At 42.3% G+C, this 7,943-nt stretch overlaps 1 long non-coding RNA gene across 1 annotated transcript in view; it reads left to right on the top strand.

The window, feature by feature from the left end:
- The window catches only part of LOC108448815, a 16,852-nt gene that overhangs the window by 1,289 nt on the left and 7,620 nt on the right, over positions 1 to 7,943 (top strand). Inside the window, exon 2 of the long non-coding RNA XR_001864841.1 lies at positions 6,640 to 6,646. This is a non-coding gene — a long non-coding RNA (uncharacterized LOC108448815). The remainder of the gene's footprint in view (positions 1 to 6,639; positions 6,647 to 7,943) is intronic.

Below are 7,943 nucleotides of genomic sequence, written 5' to 3' on the forward strand. Positions count from 1 at the left end.
CTCCTAACCAATCCTATTTAGACTGGATATTGGGGAAGGTAATCGAGGCCTTAGAGGCAAATGGATTTGAAATCCAGGCTGAAAAGGTCCAGAAAACCTCTCCATTTAAATACCTTGGACTGAAAATCCATGAACAGACTGTGGTTCCCCAACAAGTCAAAATTAATGATCACCCTAAGACCTTGCAGGAACTCCATCAGCTCTGTGGGACCATAAATTAGGTGAGGCTGCTCCTAGTGCCGACGACAGAAGATCTCGCTCCTCTGTTCAACCTTCATATCACCTAGGCATCTAACAGAGGAGGTGAGACAGTCCATCTGTAAGGTTCAGGAAGGGCTGTCATCCCAGCAGGCACACCGCTGTGTCCCAGGTCTGCCTTTTCAATTTATTGCGTTAGGGAAATGCCACACCTTCACGGGCTGATATTTCAGTGGGACGAGGTGCAGAGTGATCCCCTGTTAATCATCGAGCGGGTTTTCCTCTCGCACCAGACGTCCAAAAGTATCACAACGCCACAGGTAATTTGGCATAAAACCATGTATTTCACCAAGAGAAAATTCCACTTCCACCTGTATGAATTTAATACTCTTTCTTCACTGCACTGAAATCAAAGCCAGTGATTCTAACCACTGTTAATTGTGCTGGAACAGAATCCAAGAGACTTGTGAAGTATTTGCATAAAATGTACAGTAACTGTCTCCACTTCAAACACTACAATCCCTTCAGAAGAAGTCCCAAAGAAGCCCAAATCCTGAGTTTTATTTATTTAAACAAGAGGCTGAATCACCTTTTAACTTGTATTAAAATTGTCTGTAATGTTTTAGAATACAATACATAAGAAAGACTTGGTTTTGATGTAAAGTGCAAAAGAAAGACAATCGAGACAGAGGCACCTGAGGCTGAAGCTGCTTCTCACGTGCTTTAGAACCCAGACAGGAACTCTTACCTTTTTGTCTTAGAAGATGTCTCTTTTCCTGATTATGATCAAAAGGAATTACCCCCAGAGGCACAGCAGTGAAAATGAGTGCCTGCACACTGCAGCTGTCAAGGGTCCCTCTCGAGGCCACAGACCATCCACATTTCACCTGCACAAACAGAGGTCCTTCGGCAATTCTTATATATCTGAGCTATAAAAGTCTCTGTACTCACTCCATGAGCAAAATCCTCACACACATCCCACTCTGTGCTTCTTAAACACAGGAAGATGGAAGATGAAAAAGCCAATTTTACTGGTTTAAAGGAAAACTCTCTGTCTCTGTTGCCTCATATCAATACAAAGGAGATTTTTTTCCTCCTTCGATGAGCATTCAGTATCACATAACATTAAAAGCTTTTGCACAGGATGAGCTAGATTTGAAAATGCATGGTTCTGAGAGCTTACCAATATATTTTGGGAGAAAAAATAATTTTCAGTGGTGAGCATTGCTATGGATGAAGCAGCAATTTACGGAAAGAACACTTAAAACTGAGGATAAGCATCTCTGTGCAAAACCGCTTTGCCTCATGCACCCTTTCTGAAAAGCAATAGTGATCTACACATGGGGAAAAATCTGCATTGTTTGTAAAAAGATTGTTTGAAAGTATCCCGTTCTCATCTGTCAGGGACTGCAGAACTGATGCAGAGAAAGTGCTCCTACACAGATCTTTTGCAGAAGTAACACTCTGGAGAACATCTGGGGAAGACATACAGTGATGATAGGAAAGTATATTCCATTTACTTTATTTTTTCCAGATGACCCAGTAGCAGAGCCTCAGCATGTCCAGTCTGAGAATTTTGGAACAGTTTGGATGGTAACAGATGGGTGAATATTGCTGCCAGTGACTGTCGATGGGGTGCAGTGCCTTTGGTGCTATGTCTGAAAGAGGGAGGGCTTCACACTGCAATAAAAGAAGAATGGGAAACAAATAAAGGTACAGAAGAAGCTGACTTGGCTGTGTGTTTTGTGGCAGCCCATTTCTGAACTGTTTGAACAGGCAGATCTAAGGCTATTTTACTGCCATTCTTGAGAGCTTATTATGGTGTTCAAACAGCTGCTATCTTTAGCATAACTCTATTAACCTTAGTTCCACGACAATGAGTTTAATGTTAGGGTTATGTCACTGAAACAAGCTTGGGAGTTCCTCTGGCTTTCCCATACAATTATCTTCATTTGTTGTTTTGTCTCCAAGCTTCACATTGCATATTCCTCAATCCTAATCTGTGTCCACTTTATCCACATGGAACCATTCACTCATGGCAGAGTCAGGAGTGTCAACCCAATCCTACGCTGTGTTACACAACTGTACAACCATCAAGGCTGTGAAGTAATTTACCCAGTTATTCCTAATTTACACAAATAAAAGTGAAAATAGGATTGTACCAAAGAGGACTGTAAACTTTTATATTGAACAGTAACCTGAAAAGTTAAATAAAACCATCAAATTAAAAAGTTGCCTCACTTAAATTTTTATGGACACAAACACATCTAGACAAATGGTAAAAACATCTACCTTTACTAAATCTGGATTAATCCCAGAATGCTTACAAACTGGTGAGCAGTAGTCCAGTAGCCCAAAATCTGTTCTATTCTTGCTCCTCCTTGCAGAGAAATCAAAATAATCTCAATTTAGTAAACATTTTTTCTAAAAATGTTAACATTATGCTGTTCCAGTTGGCAAGTTCCAAAAAGAAGGATTAAGTACATAGATGAAAATTTAGCACTGCACTTTCAAACTTGAATGCTTGAGGGAAGGCATATAATAAGATGCCTAATAGTTAGAATTGTTACATCTGAGTTACTTTAACTGAAGAATTTGGGTCCCAGTTTTTCACATTAAGATACTGGAAATATTGTACATTATACTTGTGTCACTGACAACAAATATAAAAGGAATTAGGAAATATAGTGGAGCTAGGGCAAGGAATACCTGGAGAAGCTCAGAACTTCCTGAAGTCAAGATCATTCATTCTCCCAGAATTGCCCTCAATGTCAATGACTTCCTACTAATCCATGAAGAAGGATTCCCACAAACATGCTCCCTGCATGTCAGCAACCCGTGGGTACAGATGGGTCCTGCAGAAAGAAAGACTGGAGAATCTCTTCATTCCTTTCCCACCTGAACGTATTTTCTTAGGAGGGTTAACAAAAACCATGCATTAAACAGTACCTGAAAATAAGGCTCCTGGAGATGGGAAGCACCTCATTCATACAAAGAAAATACATTGCTCTAAACTAAAGCTATAAAAGCCCAAATGCTTCTTTTGCCCTTACATCAGCTTTGCTTCAGTTTGGTCCAGGCTTTAGCTCAGTCACACCAAGGACATGGTGAACAAATGTGTGATGAAGGCCTGAGCTTTATAAACTCTTTACCTCCAGCTCCACATTAGCACCCTCAGCTGCACACACTGTCAGCCTCCTCCCTGGGATGGGAATGCACTCTCTGAATTTCACTGAAAAGTGAGACAGAGTGCCTTAAACGACAGGTGATTAACCTGATAAATTAACACATTTTATTCTGCACTGAACAAATGAGGAATGTTTACACACAAAATTCCAACATCTCAAGTGAGAAGGCTGCAAGTCCCAGATGGGGAGCAATAACAAGCAGCTGGATAGCGTTTTAAAGTTAGATTATCTTAATTCCCCATCTTTATGGTATTCACAGAAAAGTTTACATTTGTTAAACTAATTAAACATTAAGCTTCAATATATGTTACTGTGCCGGTTTGGCCAAATTTAGAAATATATCCTCTGAGAGAAGGCAGGTTACAAACCACCCCTCCCCCACCAGGTTCAGGAAAAAATAAATTTTCCTCGAAGGAAAGTGAAAGAGATAAAAGCTATTTATTTAACAAACACATTGGAAAAGGAAAATAATGCTAAATAATAAAAATCTCTCGCTGTGGAGTAAGAACCTGGGAAAGTGTTAGAGTCCTCCCTTTGGTCTCCTCGGAGCTGGGGCTTGGCCCAGGGCCAGGCCCTCTGCGCTTGGTGGAAAGTCCTCCCGATGTGTTCTGATATTGAAGCAGTCCAGTAGAAAAGAGAGAAAATCTGAAGTTCCAGGGAAGGGAAAAAAATTCAACTCCCAGTCTCTCCGGAGAAAAAGAAGCTGAAAAACTGGCCAAAAGCTGACTGGAAAGCAGCCAGCCGGGTGCTTCCTCGCTTCCCTGCCACAGCTGAAAAAAAAAAAATCCCTATCTCTGTGTGACCTTGAACAAGCTGCAAACTGCTTTGAAAAAGTTTTGCTCAGTTTTCCTTCCCCCTCTCAGGCTCAGTTAAAAGGCACAGAAAGGCACAAAAATTAATTTCTGGGCATAGGCAGCAATATGGGATACACATCATAAAGTCACCCCAAGACAGTTACCTTAGTGGGTTTAGGATTTGGGGTGAGGCTTTTTCCCTTACCTAACCTATATTAAGTATAATGGCTGAACGTGATAGTGATCTTGTCTTGTGTGGAAGAAAGAGCAATAAAAAAAGGTTTGCGGGTTTTTTAAATATTTGAGCAGATTTTTTCACAAGGATAGCCTCCTGAAAGTCTTTCTTTTATGGTACTTTCTAACACAAATTTTGAAATCCAGAAATAAAAAGAGTAGTTCATCCAAAACTTAATGACAAGGTACCTTCTGCAGAAAGAACAAACTAATTCTCTACAGAGAAATTACTCACTTCAAAGGCAAAAGTGATCCCAAATGTTTTTTGGGATCTAGGAGGAAAGAGGCTTTCAGGAGTCCCCTGCAGCACACCTTGTAAAAATAATGGTGGGAGCCACTGGCTCTAAGACATCCGAGAGCAGAAATCAATCATCTGCAGAGCACACGCTTAGATGTTCTCTGGGTTTGTTACTCTGACTTTGGCTGGAAGGTTGAGAAAGACTCTGGAAACTGCAGACACCAATCTATTTTTTATTAAAAGTTTTGGCAGCAGGACGGGTGCGTGCTTTACAATAAGCAAAGGCTGGGGGGAAAAGAGTGCTGAAAAACCTCCAGTCACAGCACAGGGCTCCAGCACATCTGCTGGAGCAGTGAGGGCTGCAGTTTCTGAGAGGCTTGTGGTGAACCTCAGGGCACGGAATGAATGATCCCTCCAGCCCAGCCTTCATTAAACCGCCCATCCTCTGAAATGTGTCAATGAAGCCAACATGTGGCCAGTCACTCATCAGCAAGGTGATGGTCCGTCCCCAGGATGCTTTCTTTCTGGCCAGGAGGGAACAGAGCTGTTCATCCCACATAATTCTGAGCTGTTTCCACTGTGTGCTGCCCAGAGGTATGGACAACTGCCGTGCCTTAATTCAAACAGCCCAAACACACACATCCTATGGGATGTCATGCAACGCCTTGCGAGGGCGAGCACTGCTCAGAGCCTGCAACTGCAGCCGCAAACATAAATCAGATACAAGGACTAAAGGTGTGCTCTTTGAAACAGCTGAAATTTCAAAGGGTAAGGGCAGCTCACAGTTAAATTTGCAAAACAAAACAGCCTTAACACACCATCTGGGCACCTCTGCATAAATTTCTGCAAGAGAGTCTTAGGACAGAAGTGATTGAAGACTGAAATATTTCGATATAAAAGCTTTTATGCCTTCTGTGTGGTTTATCTCTCTTGCGAGGGTCACTCATGGCATGAGTGATCATTAAGTGATTGCTACTATATGACACTCTAACTGGTAGAAAAACAGAGAAAGAAGGAGAGAAAATAGACATAATTGGAATTTTGACATATATTTGACATATATTTGACAAATAAAAATGGCATGTGATGTTGGGCTACCATTTAAATTAAGGTTTTCCCAGATAGGATTATTTTAAAGTGTTCCTATGGTGAGGTCTGATTTGCTGGAGCACTTAGTTATTATTTGCAACAGGGATGAAGAAGACCTGGGCTGAGGTGCTATAAAACACTAAGTTCTGGGAGAAATCAGAAAGGCAACTCATCAGGCTCCTTCAGTCAGACACTTTGGGCACCAGAGCCATCACATCTCCTTCCTCCAGAAGAGATCACATCATCATATTTTCTCACAGGGAGAATAGAACAAGAATAGAAACACCATGCCAATGAGGGAGCTGGAAAACCTCACAAGGACACTGCTGAAGCTGTTCTCAGAGCAACACCTGAATGGTATGAAATAAATAAGGCACGTGAGCTACAAGAAATAAAGCACAAGCTTAGTTAGCAGCACACTCAGTGAGCACAGACTCTCCTTGCAGTCTACTTGGAAACTGAGACAATCAAATCAGATAACCCTCTCACCAAGAGGCTGGCTGGAGAATCCGGGTAATCACCAGATCCAGAACTATCTCCATTATGGTTTAACCCTTTTTTGAAGTCTCAGAGCTCTTTTTTTTCTCATACAGCAAAATTTTACTCTTGATTCTGAAGAAGTCATGCTGTGTTGCTGCTGACTTAAGGAAAATAATTATGATTGTCTGAATGTTGGGGAACCTTCTTTGAGGGTCGCAGAAATTGGCAGTGGAGAAGAAATTTTAAAAGAAAAAGGAGAAAAAATAATTGGTGGAAGTCCAACAAGGATCAACAATTTCAGCAAAGAGTGGAATATTTTGCAAAACGCATGAAGTGTTTGGTAAATACCTTTGTACAAGAGGTTGTTTCCCTCATACTGTTGGCAGGGGAGAACTGAACACATTTGTAGAACTTGAAGATTTATGGTTTGCACAATGCAGAGGGGAGATGGAATATAAAAGGTATAATTGCTTAAAATAATTACGTGCCTAGTTCAAATTTTTTTTAAACAGAGCAATAGAAGTTTCAGGCATTTCGGAAGCCAACTACAAAGTACCTTAATTGCTGGCAAGACCAATAAGCTGTTACTCGCTGAGTTTGGAGTGGTGGGTGGTGGTGTTTTTTTTAAGCAGTAGTCACATTTTTTCCCTTTGTTTTTCCCCCGATCCTTAAACATAACTGTAGATTCAAAAATGCTGCTAGCAAGTATTTTCTTGCTATTTTCTAAGCCCGTGAGAGACTTTGTGCTCTCACAGAAGAGGTAGCAGAGTTATGTAAACAACCAAACACCTGCAGCCTTGAAAAGTCTTGTTTATAGTACAGGAGAAAAATATTTTGACAATGGATGTTTTAGGATTTTAGCCAATCACCCCCAAGGGGTGGCTGATCCTTTGTCCAATTAGACTATGAAGAAAAAAGTCTGTAAAAGAGTTTGTAAAATAATTAAATGAATAAATCTTGCTGCACAATTCCTGCCTGCTGGATCTTCTCTCCTCCTCCTCCCTACAGCTGTGGGACACAGTGATATACCCTAGGGCCCAGGCCGGCGGTAATATTTGGTGCGGTAATATTTGGTGCTGCCCGACATGATCTGCACTCTCTGACATGTCCTGCTGCTGAGAGTCAAGCTGAATTTCTCTAGAGGTACGCTGTTCTCCTTCCCCCCTGGGACTTGGAGGTCCAACGTGACTGAGAAATGGTGAACAGTGGCTCACAAACCGACGCTGTGGTAATGGTCTGGAAAGGTGTGTTTAGTATATTGCACACCTCCATTCCTGAAAATTCAGTTCGGGAATTATTAGATTGGGCTACCTTAAAATGGATTTCCATGGACAGAGAGACTGCCCTGGACTTTGCCTTATGGCAGGAACTTGGCTGTGCTGTCTGGCACGAGCTCCCTTTTGGGGACCCAGCAGTGTTAGAATTATACAAAACCTGGTGTTCGTTATTTATCCTGCTGACCGACCTCGACTGTGGCAGCAGAGCTGGCTTGCCTATTTCGGTGATGAGTGATGGAGGAATGTCCAAGGGGGACCCCGCTGACCGGTCTCCGGGGGCAAATGATGGTGGATCCGGAAAAATCCCCCTGGCTCCCCAGGCAGAGCCTGCGCCGCCTCACCCTGCACAATCGCAGGACTCCGCAGCCCTCAGGGACGCTGCGCCGGCAGGGGCAGGGGTGTTGGGGCAGCGGGAGGGCGTGCAGTATGCTTTGTTGCTCGGCTC

Source organism: Corvus brachyrhynchos, unplaced genomic scaffold (assembly GCF_000691975.1).
Source record: "Corvus brachyrhynchos isolate BGI_N302 unplaced genomic scaffold, ASM69197v1 scaffold489, whole genome shotgun sequence".
NCBI classification, from domain to species: domain Eukaryota; kingdom Metazoa; phylum Chordata; class Aves; order Passeriformes; family Corvidae; genus Corvus; species Corvus brachyrhynchos.